Genomic DNA, 20444 nt, shown 5'->3' with positions numbered 1-20444 from the left:
TATAAAGTCCTAATTGGCACTAGGACACTTCCGTACACAACTAAAGCGTGATTTTCTGTTAAAAAATGGCCTAAATTATTTAATTTGCATTCAACAGAATGTTATTTTTCATTAAACTACTATGTATTTGGAGTGCAATATCCTTCAACACCATTGTGAATTGTTTTATACGCAAATTTACTAGAACGTTGTTTTTCTATATAAGTGGATCACAATATTGTTCAGTATCATGTTGAATATTGTTTGACATTAATGTTTTTTTTATTAATGGAAAATGTGTATGCAGAAATACATATATTGTTCGACATTAATGATTATTTTGTTAATTGACCATTTACATGCAGGAATAAATACATTCTTCGATAATATACAGTATATACCTGCATTTACCAATAAGCTTGGGTAAATGTCAGAAAGCAACCAATTTCTTCATAATTCCGGACATTTTCCACCTTATTTGGTAAATGTTGACCAATAAAACTTAAGATTGACCAGATTCTAACACCTATAATAAGTGACTACATTGTTCAGTGAAAGAGTACTTAACTGTAAATTAGAAAAGATTGAGATCTTCTCAATAAGCTTTTCACTTTGTCCCAACAGCAATCAGATTCTGGTCAATCAGTCATTCACAATACGCTTTATTAGAATCCCCCTTTCCTGAGATATGCTCTTTAGATTTTTATCATTTAGCATTACCTGCTATTAAACTTCTCTCTTGCAGTTATTTGTGGCTTATCTGTTAGAAAATGTATTGTACTTTCTTGTGCATTTCTTTCTTAATGTACTTACTAATTTCAGTTATTGACTGAATATTGTTAATTTCGGAATGATATGAGGAAATAATAATATTTTTATTTTTATTTTATTTGACTATAGATTTTTATACAGTATTTTGCATTATCTACAGTTGACCCTTTGTCACCTAAAGTGTGAAACAAGAACAGTACAGTTAAACTGTCACAATGCAATAATCAATGATTCTTTCAATATTATTTTACTGAGATCCACTTCTATGAAGTCTCCCATCCAAGTACTGAGCAGGCCCAACTTTGTTTAGCTTTTAAGATTTGATGAGATGGGAATGCAAAGTGTCTGAGCTGCAGGCACCATTATTATTATTATTATTATTATTATTATTATTATTATTATTATTATTATTATTATTATTATTATTATTATTATTATTATTTATTTTTTAGCAGATGCCCTTATCCAGTAAACAAATACATTTCAAGAATCACAGTGCAAGTAATAATGCAATTAAGAGCAAGATAAATACAATGATGAATACAATGACTTTGGTTCAAGCAAGTACAAGTGTGACAAAATACAATTCGATAATACAGCAGATAACAGTGTCAGTGATAGTTACATCAGGATATAATTAAATACAAAATACTACAGATTAAACACTTGGCAGATTATAGTACTCTGAAGTACAGGATTAAACGCAGTAAAATAGGGGGCAGATAAGAGCAAGTAAAGCGCATTTAAGGAAGGGTGATATGTGTCCCAGGGGAAAAACAGAGGAGTTCTACAGGTGCTTTCTGAAGAGGTGAGTCTTGAGGAGGCACCAGAATGTGGTCAGGGACTGGGCAGTCCTGACATCTGTAGGAAGGTCATTCCACCACTGCAGGGCGAGGGTGGAGAAGGAGCGGGGAGGCAGGGGAGCGTAGAGGAGGTAGAGCCAGTCTTCTATAACACAACATCCTGGCTACAAGACCCTGCATCTTAAACTTCAGTTTCCTGGCAGTGGGACGAATGCACAATTAGAAAAGATACTAGGAAATGGGACATAGGTCAGAAATCCAATATACTGTACTGTGTGACATTGAACCAGACTGAACAGCAGAATAGTGCTTTCTAAAACCTGGCACATAGTCTGTATCAGCCTTGACCAGCTTCATATGCAATGGGTGGTTTTTATACTCTCTTTCTATCCGGTCTGTATACAGGACTCAAGCAGCAGGAACACTCATTGGTTTCTGACTCTATAAAATGGACTTCCTGTGTACATTGTTTGACCTTGTGGTTAACAATAATGGGGTTTCCAAGCAGTTTAGAAACTCCAAACTCTATTGTCGTGAGAATGATGTAGCACACACATACCAAGCACATTACTCATACTATAGGAAGGGCACGGTCAAAACATGGTGCGGCTAAAAAGGGTGGGTAAATCTCCTTCTCACGCTAAAAAGCTACGCAAACGGACCAAAAATGATTATTATTTTTTTTTATGGAAACATGTCCGAAAGCTGTACCTTATGTTCATGAGACTTCAACAGTGAAGATCCCATTTGTGACATAACCTCGTGCAACTTTCTACGAGAACCCCCCCTCCCCCCCTACTAAAGTTTGTATAACAGAAGGAGAGTATTATATGTTGTTTATTTAAAAATACAAAAGTTTTAGTTTTTTTCTGAGTAAGATACTATTATAGAATGTTTTTAATTTGCAAGACCTCTGTGGTTCTGTGACACAGCAACTATATACAAAACTATAAGTCCTCTCATTCAGGAAATGCAGTGCCCTGATTGACTTTTTTTACACAACATCATGTGCATTCAGTGAGTTTATTATTATTTGTTTATTTAGCAGACACCTTTATCCAAGACGACTTACAGAGACTAGGGTGTGTGAACTATGCATCAGCTGTAGAGTCACTTACAACTACATCTCACCCGAAAGATGGAGCACAAGGAGGTTAAGTGACTTGCTCAGGGTCACACAATGTGTCAGTGTCTGAGGTGGGATTTGAACCGGGGACCTCCTGGTTACAAGCCCTTTTCTTTAACCACTGGACCACACAGCCTCCTATATGTTATTTTTCATGTTAAACCTGTTATTAGTCCCAGGACTAATACTATATCAGGTAATGTACAAACACAGTTGCTACGTTTCCCTCGCTTATGGTAGCACCTATTCCATACCCCCATAATGTTTAAATCTGACCTCTATCCAGTCAGACTGGGGATTTCACTTCTGCCACTATACATAGGGCTCCAAATATGCACCCTTTGCTTACCATTATTGCCCACACAGGCTCAGTATACTCATTATTCTTCTTTAAAGTGTAAAGTAGCAGACCATGCCCTGTTATGATCATATAGGAGGCTGTGTGGTCCAGTGGTTAAAGAAAAGGCCTTGTAACCAGGAGGTCCCCGGTTCAAATCCCACCTCAGCCAATGACTCATTGCATGACCCTGAGCAAGTCACTTAACCTCCTTGTGGTCCGTCTTTCGGGTGAGACGTAGTTGTAAGTGACTCTGCAGCTAATGCATACTTCACACACCCTAGTCTCTGTAAGTCGCCTTGGATAAAGGCGTCTGCTAAATAAACAAATAATAATAGGACAGCATGATGCTTTAGTTATGCCACTGTTACAGAATACATCTTTAGTATTCTAAGCAAACCACAATGTCAATCTCTTAAATGTTATTCTAAGATAGCAACACCTGCTGAGTAGTGAAAGGGCTTTTTTGAGCCCCTGCAGCCACTGCCTGCTTCCCAGCTCCTGGTTAAGCAGCATATGCCAGTGTAACCAGCGGGAGGATACTTTATCTACTGCAGGGGACAAGTGACCTATCAAAGATGAAGGGAGATCAATTGATTTAAAATGTGGAATTTGAAAGAACTCTATTCTTGGTTTGGCATTACTCTCTTTGTTAATGTCCAAGGTATCTAGGTGTTGGAGTACTATCTCTCAAAGTTCTCTGCAGAATTCAGAGCCAGTGCTGGATCACACTGCCTGTTGTTCACTCTTTGTTGTTTTAATAATTAAGATTACTTTCTCCTTTATTATAATTGCTTACATTGCTTTTACATTAAATAACTAATGTTTGCATTATCAACGTTTTAATGGCAAACCAGAGCAAGCTTTAATTTCTGTTTGGCATTTTACAGAAGTCTGGTAGTCTTGTTTTGTGTCCAGGTAGTGGAGCGTCAGGTTGTGGAGAACCTTATGAGAAAAACAAACACACAGCTTAGAATTAGTCTTGGCAGTCACCTTTGCCAAAAAAAAAAAGAACAAAGTTTTGGGGGCTGAAAAATGTCCCACCCATCTGTATTCGTTACCTTACCATCCAGTGGAGTAACTAGACACTGTAAATCTTCACTGGCTGATGAAACACGTTAAGGATTGTACAGCCTGCTGAGTTTATAACAAGCCAACCATTTAGACACACTAAATAATTAGTATACATTAATTGAAAGCAAAGCTTTATATAATATGCACAATTATTTCTATGATTTATTCCGTACTGAGAATTACCCAGACAACAGCCTGTAACATTAGACGTAGGCATTTTCATCCTCATTCATTTTATGACTGCTCTAATTACCAGCAACTGAGTATTTATAAAATTCCAAAAGTCAATGCTGGTATGACTTGTTACATGAAGGTACATTTTTTACAGAATGTGTACGCTATGCACACTGCATAATTTAGTGGACACGTTAGGCAGTCTTGCAAAGGAAAAGGTGTGCACATCACTGTATGTAAAAAGTACTGCTGCATTTTTAGAAGGGGATTAATTTCCAACTGTACTATTTAGCCAAGTAATGCATTTCCTATATATGTTTTTCAATATTTGCAACCTTAGTGAAAGCTCATTTTTAATTATAATTGTAATTGTTTAGTCAGTTACATAGATAGAATAGCTACAATGAATAATCAAGGAAAGGACTTTGATGTTTAATATTTTTTTATGTCTGAGAAATAATCAATTAGATACAAAGAAGAGTAAAAAACCAGCCAACTCTAACTATAAATTACTTTATTTTTCCTTTTGCTTACTAAAAACAAATTTAAGTCTATTAAAATTTACAATACAATATTTCAGACTGTTTAAAGCTTATAGTTGGAATTATAAATGATTCACGGTGCTGTTTATTCCAGAGGCAAATGCTCTAGGAGCAGCCACATACCCAAAAAGCTGACTCCTAACACTGAATTACAATTTAATGGCAAACCTTTAACTTAATCCTAACATTATAGTCAAAAAAATGCAATTCAGTCTCACAGTGGGATGATTAAAATAACATGTCATATTCAACAGATGCTGTTGCAAATGTGGACGTTTCCCAACTATGTAAATCTTTGAAAGATTGTTTTAATTCTAATTTAGGTTTCTTTTATCTGTGGGCTCTAAAATATGACTGAAAATTTGACTCAGCTACTGTATATCCCTGGTAGCGAATTTAGCAAGGTTTGTTGGGTTATATTGAAAACCTTTTCTTCCATTGTATTATTTTTGCTGTGAGTATTTTTGCACCCACAACACCACACTAACAATGAGCCTTCATTACTGGGAAAGAAATGCAGTTCCCTTTCAATTCGAAGACAACCACCAACCAATATTTTTGGGATATGCCTGCCACAGGTCAGGTATTTACTGAGCATTTTATGTCAGAGCTGCCGACGGTGTTTTGGCGCCCTCAGTGCCTCAGAGCCTCAGTGCCTCGGTGCTTCGGCGCCCTCGGTGCCTCAGAGCCTCAGTGCCTCTGTGCTTTGGCGCCCTCGGTGCCTCAGAGCCTCAGTGCCTCGGTGCCTCGGTACTTCGGCGCCCTCGGTGCCTCAGAGCCTCAGTGCCTCGGTGCTTTGGCGCCCTCGGTGCCTCAGAGCCTCAGTGCCTCGGTGCTTCGGCGCCACAGCATGTCGATAACCACCTGGACTCAATGCACCGATATTTTGGTGCTCCAGTGCTGCATTCCCAGGTTCCTCGGTGCTTCGGCACCTTTCGGAGCCTCAGAGCCTTGGTGCACTTGGTGCCCTCACTCCCTCAGTACTTGGCTCCTTCGTGCCTTAGAGCCTACCAGCACTAAGTGTCCTCAGTGCTTATGCGCCCTTGGTGCCTGAGTGCTTCAATATTTGGGCAGCTTCGGTACCCTCGCTGCTGCGGTGCCTGTATACCCAAGTACTCCACTGGTTAATGCCCTCCGGTGTTTTCAATGCCCTCGCGGCCATAGAGACATCAATCATAGCTAAATTCCACGCTTGCACGTCCTGTGGAGCGAAACTTCCTTCAGAGGACAAGCACCTCCTCTGCGTCCGGTGCCTGGGCATGCAGCACGCTTCCTCTGCCCTTGGAGATGAGACGTTCTGCGCTATTTGTGCAGCGTGACCTACCCCCACCTGGGTGGGTGGCCGCGCACTCTACCCGAAGAGTGGCTACGTCATGGGCCCTTTTTAGAGGAGCCTCCCTGACTGCTATATGTACGCCGGCTAGCTGGGCTACTCCACATAATTTCACCAGATTCTACCGACTTAATGTGGTAGATCCCTCTATGCCTTTATTAGGCACAAGGGTCCTTGAGGTTGCACGTTTGCACCACAATCTCTAGTTTTGCGGTAGTGAGACGTCCCTCGTCTGCTGTCTCCGCTCATGCTCACTCGCGACGGCTTTGATATACTTTTCTCAAAAGTATTGGTTGGTGGTTGTCTTCGACTTAAAAGGGAATGTTAGGTTAAGGATGTAACCCTGGTTCCCTGAAAGAGAAGACAACCACCAAACCTGGCGAGGTCGCATCAGTCGCTTCAGCGGGTTCGATGCAAAAGAGGACGTGAGCTCCATGGAGTGACTGTTTGTTCCTTCGGGAGGCGGGACCCTGGACGTCACTCGCTGGAAGGGCCTATCGGTAGCTTTGACATAAAATGCTCAGTAAATACCTGACCTGTGCCAGGCATATCCCAAAGTATTGGTTGGTGGTCATCTTCTCTTTCAGGGAACCAGGGTTACATCCGTAACCTAACGATTTCTTGTGTATTATAACGATTTTAAAATTTAGGACTAAATTATCTTTTTTATTTGTAAACTAGTTGACCCTTTTAAACTTAGTTTTTATAATAATGTAATAATTTACAGAAATAATTACACAGTCTAAATGATTTTGATAAGCCACCATAAGTGACTTTATTTTCCTGTGACTGTTGCATAGTTTCTATGGAAACCTACTTAGAGCCAACCATCCTGTTTCCATGGAAACATACCCAGAGCCTTTATCAGATGAAGGAAAGTGAAAAGGCCTCCAAGGACAAGTGTGTTGTTCAGTCTTCTGAGGATAGATATACAGTCTACCCTACTTAAGTGAATATTGTTTAGGTGTATATCCTGCCTAAGTAATAAATTCCAAAATCCAAAACCATTACCAGTGCTGTTTCATTAACTTTACCCTGTTTAATTACTTTAAAGATATTCCTGTTTTACTGTACAGGAATGATATATTTTTATACAGCTAACTGAGCATGTGCAATGTGAACTGACATATCTGAGCACGGGCCTGGTGTCAGGACCGTGAATGCTTTCAATACTTTCCCACACTAATATGATGTGCTAAAATGAACACAGCATTTGTTAAAGGTTCACTGATAATGATTGCTGTTCAGTTTTTAAGTAGGCTAAAATTACATGTAGATATGTGAAGAGATTATGAATGAATACATTTTTCAGAATGACAACGGTAAATGGTGTGCGACGTACATAAGCTGATAATTGCCCATCCATTGCTCATTACTTCTCATGAACAAAAAGGATCTACAGAGAGGTCACCATACAGTCTAAGAGTATATGGAGGTGCCCTGTCTGTCTTACACTGTTACATATTTCTGCCTGTACTACATATCATTCAGCAATAACTTTTAACCCTTCATCAGCGTCAAGGGGTGCAAATGCACCCCATTGTGTTTAAAACAAACATCTCTCATAACACTTTGAAGACCCTGGGATATTCTTATAATTAAAAGTCAATCAGCTACCTTTGTTTTTATATCAAGCACATCCTTGTTCTACTCAGGAAACAGGTGTGTGTGTGTGTGTGTGTGTGTGTAAATCTATGAGCTTCCATCTATTGTACACAAGCCTCAAATACATTATTTTTCAGTTTGATATTTTCCCACGTTCAAGATCAGCTGAGAGCTAGAAAGACTAATCTGGTTTACGGGGGCTTTTAGAAAAAGGAATTAAAACACTTTTTTTCATATTCTGTATTATAGATGGATCTGGTTCCTGCCTTTTTGTGTGTTTTTAAAGATGGAGAGCAATATCAGTAATGCAAGTGGGTTTCAATAGAGGATTACAGTAAGCTTTGCAGTGACTGTCAGCGTGTCATGCAATTTGAACAAACCTTTATCTGGATTTCAATAGGAAAATGTGTCTTGTGGCCGAGTCCTGATAAAGCCCTGTGGATGAAACATAACAAAGCTAACTGTGTGGGGCACATTGTATTAATACAGTTTCTAAACGGCTTACAACCCTCCCCCACAACAGTGCTAAACCAAACTCAACTACTTCTGCACTCCCACCAGCATTAGTATCTCACCATCAATCATACCTTCCTACAAACCTCTAAACAGAACCTGTATTTAAATACACCTACACCGTCACCCCCAAGTAAACAATTCTTATAAAACATGTTTATGTCATTTCATAAATCATGTTAGAATTTCTTAAGGTAAAACTGGAAACTTAATTTGAAAAAAAGAAAAACAAATGTACACATTATGCTGTCTGTTACTTACATAATGGCTTCAAGCAGACTCGGGCAGCCTCTTCTCTCTGAATCACATTAACAGCTTCCTTGAAGAGCCTAAGCTGCTATCTTTGGAAACCAGATAACTGGCTTACAGGTATGTGTGTTTTTCATGTCTCCGATTAGCTGATAAAGTGTCTCCCGTTAACTGCTTTTAGTGATAAAGCTGCCCGGACACTGTACTGTGAATCTTTATTTTTTTTCCACAGTACAGTATAGCAGATCCCTAACAGCAGCAGGCACACGTTCATAATCAGAACTGATTGGAGTGAGAAGAAACTCATTTTTATTTATTTATTTATTGATTCATATTGTGTGGTCAAAGGGAACACTTTACTTGCTTCCCGAGGCGTGTTCTCTTAGCCGGAGATGACTGTACTTTAGGGATGCCTGCTTGGAATCCTAAGTTTTCAGAGTTCTGTCTTTCTAAGCTTACTTGTACTTTCCAGCTTTGATTTGCTATCTGTATCAGTATGTACCCACCCATGCATAGATGAATACAATAATACATGAACCATGCATCACCTTAAGCCCCTTTCACACTGGCACTACCTGGGTCTACCCAGGTTAAGATGGGTCCCAGCGACCCACCTCATGATGTGGGTCAACACACTTTGACCCAGGTTGAGTGAGACCAAATGTATGACGGCGGTCATAGTCAGTTTTACAGGATTTGCAACTCTGGTCAGATTTAAAATATATATTGATGAGTGATTTAAAAAGTTATTGTGAAGAGGCTATTTTAATGTTGGAAGGCAATGAATTCCAAAGATGAGATGCCTGATTTACAAAGGCACGCTGGCTCATATTAGATCTCAATTTGGAGATTTTAAAAGTAAGCACATCATTTGATCTCACTGCAAAGGCAGAGTTACGTGTCTCTATCAGAGATGTATGTTAACTTGGAGCGTTTCTTGTGAACACCTTAATAACTAAACTCAAAAAATGAGAGAGCATTCTATTCTCCAGGTTGAACCAGTTTCTTCGAGTTTACAGTGGCGCTGGTTGTAATTTGCATTCAGTATAAATCTTGCAGCACTATTATACTGTACAGTTATGTCCAAAAGTTTTGCATCAACTAGAATTTTAGGATTGAGACATCATTTAAAAAAAACAAAGCGATATGTAATTCAATATGTTAACATAATATTATTTAGCAGGCTTCATTTCACTATGAAGCAAAATTAGTTAATTATATAGGATTATGCAAAACTTTTGGCCATAAGTGTAGATGTGAACCAGCATTGTCAAAACTGTATGGGATGCACTCTTGAATCAGCATAGTCTATTAAAATAAATATTGTTTGGGTTACCAATTGAGAATGACCTTCTTGAGAGAAACATTGCCTGTGTCTGTATGGTAAACTAAGGTTATCTATGTATTTGCATACCAGATGTTCAATGTTATGGAACTGTATTAAAAATGTAGCACTGAATCAAGTCATACCAAGGTATTTACTGTATATTGTGTTTCAGTTAAATGCCATAATTTGATACAAGTGCAGGATTACTTTTAACACTGCACAATTTAGATGCAGATCCAAATAACATGGTTTTAGTTTTAGTAGTATTTAAAACCAGCCTGCTATTTACTAGTTCTTTTCTAAGGAATCCTAGTATTTTTGAAGGTTAATTTACCGGCCGCTGACATCGAGGACTGTATCATCCACATATAAATGAAATGTGGAATATTTAAGAACATTACATGTCATATAGATGGGAAAAAAAATGGACCAAGAATTGAACCTTGAAGAACTCCCTTTTTTGATTATGGCCAGGTCAGATTTAGTACTATCAATAGTCACCCTTTGAGTCTGATCTTGTAAGTAATTACTTACTGTACTGTATATGCAAAACATCCACCCAAATACAGTGCTCCATTTGTAATTAATACGATCTTGGACAGCGTGAAAAGACAACGTCCACACTAGGAAGATAGCTATAGGAAAAGAGCCAAACAGAAAGGTAAGAACTTTCTATCTGCTTGTTGGTCTGTCATTGTGCCTCATAATCTATTTCTGCAGTTGTCATGGTAGCTTCAATGTATTCCTTCAGCAGCTGAAAGTATGTCTCTGTAAAAAAAAAAAAAAAAAAAAAGTAGAGGTGACCTGACCTTCAAAAATACTAGATACAAATGGAGGAAAAAAGCGGTATGCTTCATTGCATTAACTTTCAATATATACACAAATAAAGTAATTCTACAGGATCCATATTGTATTATGCCTCTCATTCAAGATCTCCATTCTGCTCTGCCGAGTCATTATGCAGTCCCCTCTGTTTATATCACTTCTTGGCTGCTGAAGTGAGACCTGTTAATTCAATGTGGTGCATTGCTATGGAAATGGTTCCTAGTTCTCATCAGTGTCGCTTTGCAGAGCCACTTACTGGCTGCTCTAAGTGCTCTGTGAGTGTGTTTATCAGTTATATGTGTAAGATGGGAGTTGAAATAATCTCTCAGAGAAGCTCACTCTGTACACTGTGGTGATATTGCATACGGAACAAACATATATTTTTAATATATATACTAAGAAATATATGATACTTATATTTTCCCAACATCATTCTTGAATTAAATAGAATGTAATAAAAAATATATTATCAAGATATATTATATATTTTAATACACCAATAATTGGCCCCTTTTCTAGATATGAAAAATGTATGAGATATATGCTAAATAAATATATGCTAGGTTTTATGTATTTAAAATATATAAATGTGTATATATGTTAAATATATTGTTAATGCTTTTCAACTATGAACGAAATATAATTAATGAGAAAAATGCATTACATATACATTTGAAATATGATATTTAAGGGGCAGCAGTGTGGAGTAGTGGTTAGGGCTCTGGACTCTTGACCAGAGGCTTGTGGGTTCAATCCCAGGTGGGGACACTGCTGCTGTATCCTTGAGCAAGGTACTTTACCTAGAATTACTCCAGTAAAAACCCAACTGTAAATGTGTAAAAAATAATGTAATTGTATGTAAAAATAATGTGTAAAAAATAATGTAATTGTATGTAAAAATAATGTGATCAATTGTAATTAATAAAAAAAAAGCAACTCAGCTATTTCCATAACACCAAAGGTGTTATTTGGCAGATTGCCAAGATTTTTGTGCACAGGCACCTCCCCACTCTTGCGGACGCACACACCTGTCAGGGTGATTTTCACTGATTAATAACAAATCACAGAAATACTCCCAAATGAACCATAAACATGTAAAACAATAACTTGAACAATTATCACAAAATATTAGCAAATATTTACAATAATCAACAAATAATCGCAGTTTCCACACAAAAATCCCAACTCCCAGCATCCTTTGCAACCAACTAATTTACATGAGTCTGCTCCAGCAATATCCATATATAATACATATATAAAACGAGCAAGATGGGCTGAATGGCCTCCTCTCGTTTGTAACCTTTCTTATGTTCTTATGTTCTAATGCTTTGTGTAATAAATATATTGATTAATATTAAATTTAAAAAGGTAAATAGATTTCAATACAATTAAATATATAATGTATGTACAGCAGTGGGCAGCAGTGTGGAATGGTAGGGCAGCAGTGTGGAGTAGTGGTTAGGGCTTTGGACTCTTGACCAGAGGGTTGTGGGTTCAATCCCAGGTGGGGACACTGCTGCTGTATCCTTGAGCAAGGTACTTTACCTAGATTGCTCCAGTAAAAACCCAACTGTATAAATGGGTAATTGTATGTAAAAAATAATGTGATAACTTGTAACAATTGTAATTCTCCCTGGATAAGGGCATCTGCTAAGAAATAAATAATAATAATAATAATAATAATAATGTGTGTACTGTATGATATATAGTTAATGTTTTATCATTATACATTTCAGGGAAACTTATGAATACATTCATAATGTATTTTTATTCAGTTCCAAAATATTTACACCAATTTGTTGCTAAATATATATTTTTAATATATTTAAACAACATCCATAAATAATGTTTTTAAAATGTATGACAAATGTAAGGCAAAAACATAATATATTTTAAATGTATGGTAAGTTTGTTGCAAATATATATTGATAACAATATATTGTAAAATATATTTTTAGTCAGTTAAATAAAACAAAAATATATAAATAAAAAACAAATAAATAAAATTAGTAATATATAAAAAAATACATTAAAAATATCTGGTGCATTTGGAATATATTTTAAATATAATTTCATCTGTGAGCCATATATTTATTTTATATGTTGAACATATATGGTGAGGTTATAAATATATTATTCATATATTTAACATGTTTCTCATTCATAAAAAATATATTCAAAATATATTTTCTTTCTGTATAGGATTGCACTTTTCCCAATGCTTTACCAAGAATGTATTATGGGTTTATCATGCTTCATTCTGGATTACCAGCAATGTACTCTACACTTTACTATTTATTATTATTATTATTTATTTCTTAGCAGACGCCCTTATCCAGGGCGACTTACAATTGTTACAAGATATCACATTATTTTTTACATACAATTACCCCATTTATACAGTTGGGCTTTTACTGGAGCAATCTAGGTAAAGTACCTTGCTCAGCAGCAGTGTCCCCTACCAGGGATTGAACCCACAACCCTCCGGTCAAGAGCCCAAAGCCCTAACAACTACTCCACACTGCTGCCCCATTTAACCCATTTATGTACAAAACCCATGCCACTTATCTAGACTAACGTTTTCTAATGGTGATCACTTTTTTATTACAACCTTAACAAAACAATAAATAAATAAATACAATTTATCACTTAGCATGATATAAAGGCATCTTAACAATATTGGTACTATTCATTGTAGCAGTATTTGGGTTAATGGCTACTTTTATTGAGTTCACCAGATACATATTGACCCCGCAGCTGCTTTGGAAAGCTGAGTGATCAGGGAATTTGAGGAATATGCTCAACTAGAACGCCACCAATTCTCATAAAACAATTCAGTCTTTATTTTACAGACCTATTCCAGTACTTTTTCGTCCAGTTTGAAATACAAAGAATTACGATCTCTGATAGAAGGTCCCCTGAATGTTCATGAAACTGTGGAGTGGGGTATATGTTACATTTATTGCATGCATCAAAAATAAGAAGAAGATCATGTAACCCTTAATATTAGCCCTAGCATGACCTAATCAATACTCACCAACATGGTTTTATCTTAATACTGACCTCAATTTAAGGGGGTTGATAACTGATGTGATTGTATTGATTTCATTGCAGTCTGATATAAACATATACATGATGTCAACCTCAACTGTAATGTGTTTACCATCTCATTATTTAGCAAGTGCTTTAATGTTCATGCTACTTTAGATGCTTTAAACTTCATTCATAATGAGTTAAGGACAAGCTGTACCGGATAATTGAACACCTACTTAATTGCTGTCTGTTTATCCAGTTTATCCTGTAAATAAATCTCACCTAGCCTCCTGCTGGGCCGGGTAATTTAATGTACTAGGAGGTCAGGGGATCACAGCCTTAGTGCCAGTGTGTACTTTTTCATTGTGGAGATTTATTTGTAGGAACTTTTTTGAAACAATTCATTTGAGGACAGCTCATTCAGGCTCTTCTTATAATAATAATATATACGGACATTCAAGATCAACAACTGGTATTTAACATAGTTTTCTGTTACACCTTTAAAGCTTTAGTATATAATTATTTAAAGAAACCCTTCTTTGTAAAATGTCACCCTCATTTAGAAACTTATGTTAAAACCTGTAATTATTACACCAAGGTTTATCTGTAAGATGTTGGCAGTGAAGATGGTTTTCTTCATTGTAGAGGACACTTCTTTCAAAGTGTATACTCCAGTCATTACTTACTGTAATGACTACATTTCTGAAAGGAGAATATACTTCAAGGTCTCTTAATCAATGTTGTTTGTTTCTCAGTTTTGTAACATTTACAAGGAATTTTCTCCTTTAAAAAAATAGGAGCTAATGGCAGATATGCCCATCTGTTCATTAACATAATTATCTATGCTTTACCATGCTTTATCTGTGCTCTAATACAATTTTCTATGCATCTACCAACACTGAATATCATGAAAAACAATTATATCAATACTGGTTGTGTCAAAATCAGCTTTCCAAAATCAATAGATTTCCCCTCTATGCAAAGCGACAGATTGATTTTAATATACGGATAGTTGTCTCAGGAATAGAAACTTCTGGCAAGAGTGCTGGTCAAGACACCAACATTAATTCCTAAAGGTTTTTTGTCTTATCAGATATACAGCAGTGCACCCTAAAGCAAATGCTTGAGGGCTGAGGTGATCATCTGAAAAATTGTTTAAGAAGCTTGTTAATAGAAATGCAAAAAAAAAAAAAAAATCAATGCTAAAATTACCACAACTGCAAACCAAAATCTGTTATCTGAAGTTCCTTAAGCAAGGCACGTGTAAAATGAATTGATATGCCAAGGATGAATATCATATTTAATACATAATTTAACAAATTTGGAATGGCTTTCATTATTATTTTTTTAGATCTTGGTTTTCTCACTCTGGGGTCCAATAATTGTATGATGTCAAGCAGTTCATGTATTATGGATTGTGGTTAGTGCCTAACATCTGTATATGCTCCAGTTCCTTGGGTCAACGTGAGATGAATACATCTTAGTCTGTCAAGAAACAGTGGTGTGAGAAATGCTGTGGGGGAGATAAAGTAGAACGACCCTCGCCACCTTGAGCTGCAGCAGCAAGGGGAATCTAATAATAAAAAACAGGGCAGCTCCCGGACGCACAACCCATTATTTCAGGGAAACAGCCAACAAGGCAAACTAGTAAGATAAGTGAAGCAAATTTTTAGGAAAGAAATCATTGAGAAGCATTCAAAGATAAGTGACTAACTGGCTATATTTCAATTAATGTATTAAATATTGTCTGTGAGAGCTATTGGTTCCGCCATTGTAAAATGACTACTAATTTCTTGTACAGTTGAGTACCAAGTATGAAGCGAGTATCGCAAAGAATTAGATCTTTGACATCTGGTAACCACACAATCACAGTAAGTCACATGATCACAATATGAGCTGCTTTTCATGAGATTTGAACATCAGTCAAGTGGCAGCTCAGGTGAAAACATCGTTTGTTGTATCATGGCTTGTAATGATGACAGGTGGTGGCAGTAAAAAAAAAGATTTTTGACTGACGTCCAGACTGCCAGAGTTGTCAAATGCTCGAATCTGGGGATATATAAAGACATGTAGCTTTCAGTGTGGTATTTAGTGTGACCGCTTCTGTTGTTTCCAGATTGTGGACACATACAAACCCCAGGTTTGTACACTAGATGAACAAGGTCAAGGGAGGTCAGCCACAACACGCAATGGCAAATATCTACATGGGCTCAATATCCCCTTCAGGACAGCAAAAGGAATCATGATAAGCAACCAAACCATGAAACATGATGTATGAGTCTGGTTTGAGGTCAAGAAGACTAGCTACAGCTCCTCAATTGACCCCACAGCACTGTGCATTGGAGGTCATACAGATTTAAGGTACATTGTTTGTTTTGATTGTTTGTTCTGATGCAAGATAATACATGTTGTCATACTGCCAGGATAGTCATGGATTATCTTGAGCAGAAGACTATAGAGGTTATGTAGTGGCCAGAAAAAACTGTGGACCGTAATCACATAGAGCACCTTTGGGACCTTCTGTTAGTCACTGTTGTAACCTTTCACATGCCATTACAATGATTGGTATTGCACTGACTGAAGAATGGAACAAGATACCCCAAGACATCATCCACCTCCTGATTAAAATCAGATTATAATATGTAGACTGCATCAACGTCAGAGGAGCCCATACTTGATAATGAAACATTCATATGGATAAAAAAAAATGATCTTCAAAGAACAAGACTATACATTTTGATTTCCTTGGGTCTCCATGTTGTGTTGCGTGTCACTAATGATATAAGTATTTTAGTGCTCCTTTAAAATACTCATATTTCATTCTTGTTGTTAATTCTGTTTAGGAAAACTCTAAAATGTTGCTTCCTTCATAAAGCAAGAAGGACCTCTGATTCACGGTTTGTCTGAATGTAATCTTATACACTACATCTTTTAAATTGTGGAGATGATACTGCTACCTACAGAGCTGTCAATGTCTTCATAACTGTGTTTACAAAAATAAAACAGTGGGTCTCATTTTGCTTGTTTATTAGACTGTCAACATACGTCAGCAAAGAGAATATGAATATAAAGGAGCTGCCAAGGTTGTGCCTCGTAATAATTCTTGAGCTGTTACTTGGTTTTCTGTTGCTATTTCTGGAGCCACAATTGCTGTAGTGTGGCAAGTGAGAACGTCCATGAAACTGCCATTGCCGGATCTTTTTTTAAACAATCTCTAAGTAATTGACACCTTAAATGCCACAGGCAAAATGCTGCTTGACGTACGATGTGTCATACATCAGTTTGTTCAGCTCAGTTCCTTAAAAAAATATCTGGATGTGATTTGATATTAAATGGAATGAATTAATAGCTAAGAATGTTCAACTATTGTTTTTTGCCTCAATTATATGAATTGCCATTTGTCAGTAAATTAAATTAATTATCTTTTTTTTTTATTGTAGACCTGTAATTTAATGAGCACCCTTATCAAGTCTTATAGTGAGAGGTGTTTTTTATTTGTCAAATTTTAATGTGAGACATGTATTTTATCTATACACAACCATGATTGACACACATATGAGCACTACATTTTCTTTCTGTTTCTGAAAAAAATACTGCATATTTGACAATGGGCTACTTGGGGCAGTTTTAAAGTGAAGAAGTACAACCTGGAGGACATGAGGACATTATTTTAACTAAAGTTCGGGAGAGCAATAACCCAGGAGGAAGACTCCCTTGACAAACACCATTGACAGGGTACCTGCTGCAGTGCGCACTGGCTCTTGCCCTTGCACCTTAATCTTACCTAAAGAGGCGCCGGTTGCCGCTTCCGCCCGTTGACAAGCCTGCAGCGTGTTCTTCCATACAGAACCAGCCCGATGCACCTGGGGGACCAGGAAAAGCACAGCACCATGCTGCTCAAACAGTTCACAGTAACAACCGGCAATCACATTCATACCTAAAACCCTTGGGGTAAGATCTTTCTGTTTGTTCTCTCTAACATCTGGAGGGTCCTTAACGACCAAAACCCCACGATCAGGGAGCACTCACAACCAATATATTCAGCAGCTCCAGCTACCCCACATAAGGAATCTCCAGAACGTTGGCTGCTATAAGGCTAAGCCAACCACAACAACGGAGACTCATCCCCAAGGCACAAAATGCTGCTGAAAGAAACTCTCTGCTATAGTGGTCACGATGGACCCAGTGTCCAGTATACAAGGCACAGTCACCCCACCCTTAACAATACTGACCACTGGAGACTGAGCCACCAACCTCTGGATTAATGCGCGGCACACAGGAGCTGTAACGTCAGAGCCTTAATTACCCCCTCCTGACATATGACTGTAAGTCAGAGGGCACTAGTTTTCCAATGGTTGTGATAGCAAGCTTAACTCAGACTTTGCCGTGTTAGTATTCTCAATTGGTGCTGCTGGGTACTGCCTTCTTGCATCGATACATATTAGCTGCTCGTTTGTGGTATACTGGTGCCCACTGCTCAGTGTTGATACCCTTCACTGAGGGTGTACAGGCGCCCTCTCGCTCTAGACAATGAACTAAAGAATCAATTTCCTCTTGCTGTTTAATGAACATCTCTTTTAACTAGGGCTGTCAATTAATCGCAGTTAACTTCTGCGATAAACACGTTAATTTCTTTGGAGATTATTCTTTTAACTCACGTTAATCACACTCCTCTGTCTTGACCCTCTTAGCATGCTGTAATTCATCGCCTGCGGCACCATTTTAATATACAGTACTCGAGTGCATACAACACAATGATTTCCATTACATGAGAGTAGGTGTTAAAACTTCATGCTGATATTGGACTCAGCTCTCGCCAAGATAAGTACCAACTAAGACATAGTTTATTTTACTGTAAACTAATGTGATCCATCTGTGTTTCCTTCCATCTGATGATGTAGATATCCTTTTGCCTGGTGTTGATGGCTGAAGTGTAATTCTGGCTCCAGGGATCAGCCTATTTTGCCTCCCTGGCACATCAGCACACACAATGGCTGCAATGCTGGCTCAACCACTGGGATCAACCACAGTGCAGCCTCCCTAGCCCATCAGCATGACAACCGCCTGGACTGAGCTGAGTAGGGTACTTCTCTGGGGTCTTCAAGTGGGCACCTTCCATCCTTGATGCTTCGTCGACTAGTCCACGACACCTTAAGAGGGCAGCGATTCTGGCATCCCAGCATCACCTCCCTCCGTCCCCCACTCAGCTAAACCCAGCTTACTTATCTTCCTTTACATCAACTTTTTTTCTTTTTTACTTAATCTACTTCTAGTACTGCCGTGAAATGAAAACACAGATGAGCAAATGTTTCAAGTTTTTTTCTTCATTCTGAGATATTATGAAATATTGGGTATACCTTTCCGTAAGTACCCTCCACCATTTTTCAAGATTTTCTTTTCCACTATATATATATATATATATATATATATATATATATATATATATATATATATACTGTATATATACATATACATATATATATATATATATATATATATATATATATATATATATATATATATATATATATAAATGGTGATGCATCGATGACTTCATAGTGGCCAATTAGCGCCTACTCTCAAATAGACGCTCTTATCCAAATAAATGCCAGGTAAAGAGAAGATTGAGAAAATAAGCACCTGGGCGCTATTTTGAGCAAATACAATTCATGTATCTGGTGTGTTCTGCATAGGTAACTTGAACGTACAGTCAGATGGAACAGCTTTCTATCATTTTAGAATGTGTAGCATGTCAATGAAAATGGAGCATGTGTATGAATATGAACAATATTATTATTATTAGTCGTAGTATAGTAAATAGAATGTGATCAAGGTCCAGAATAAACTGCGTGTGACCTTTACACTTCCTAGGAAGAAGGATGGCCAAATATAGAGAGTTCTTTGGGGGCGAATTTGTGTGGAGCTGTGGCCAAAAGCGGCCCATTTCTGTGTGGCAAGTTATGCACTCAGCACATACTTAGGGCAACAGGCCTGCCCGTCTCTTTAATTTAGTCAGGCCAGGTAACTCAATACTGGAACTTCCCCAAGCCCTGTCACTGCCCCAGCTCCAAATGCCATATGTGAAGCATACACCAGACTGCCAGTGATAGACAATGCAGGATATTATGTTGCCTGGCTTAGCTTATCACCCCTGGAAGTTAAAGCTGCCTTTTAAATGCTTCCAGCTGGGGTTATTCCATGCAGAGTTAAATATATGCCTGTGCTCTCTCAGTTGCCTGGACAATAATGTAACCTGTTCGTGTCACTTCCAAAGGTTGATGAATTATATTGTATGGGTTCTAATGTCTGTTCATTTTTTGGAGCTTTGGTTTTACCATTGTCCTATTGTGTTATATTCTATGCACTGCTAACACTGGGTGAAATTCAAATTATGACGTATAGAATTCAGTAGGACTCTGTGATATTCTATTACTAACAACCTTATCAAAAAAACAACTGACCATGAAAAGCAGTTTTTGGATTTTCTAACACACATACAGTAAAGCCATATGTAATAGAGATAGCAAACATCTGGGAATGGGTTAAATAAATACATGAACAAATGAAAAAAAAAACTAGCCTTGAATTTCAGGCATGACTTTTTCAGTTCTACATAGATATTGCTATCATAATGACAATGACTTACAGAAGTGTTCTAATAATACAATAATTATAGTGTTAATTAATTAATTTTTAAATAAAGTCTAAATGTGAATTTTACAAACTCGCAAATTAGCATAGTTTAAAATATAT

General features: G+C 37.4%; 1 long non-coding RNA gene across 1 annotated transcript; it reads right to left on the bottom strand.

Annotated features, from left to right (window-relative positions):
• Positions 1-250: 250 nt before the first annotated feature.
• LOC117419894 (uncharacterized) lies at positions 251-8995 on the bottom strand. The gene is made up of 3 exons (XR_004547313.3): positions 8519-8995; positions 8125-8179; positions 251-1749 (listed from the first exon to the last, which is right to left on the bottom strand). It is a non-coding gene; the product is annotated as an uncharacterized LOC117419894 (long non-coding RNA).
• Positions 8996-20444: the final 11449 nt, after the last annotated feature.

This window comes from Acipenser ruthenus, chromosome 14, assembly GCF_902713425.1.
Source record: "Acipenser ruthenus chromosome 14, fAciRut3.2 maternal haplotype, whole genome shotgun sequence".
NCBI lineage: Eukaryota > Metazoa > Chordata > Actinopteri > Acipenseriformes > Acipenseridae > Acipenser > Acipenser ruthenus.
The sequence above is the reverse complement of the archived record's forward strand: the minus strand, read 5'-3'. Positions and strand labels throughout refer to the sequence as shown.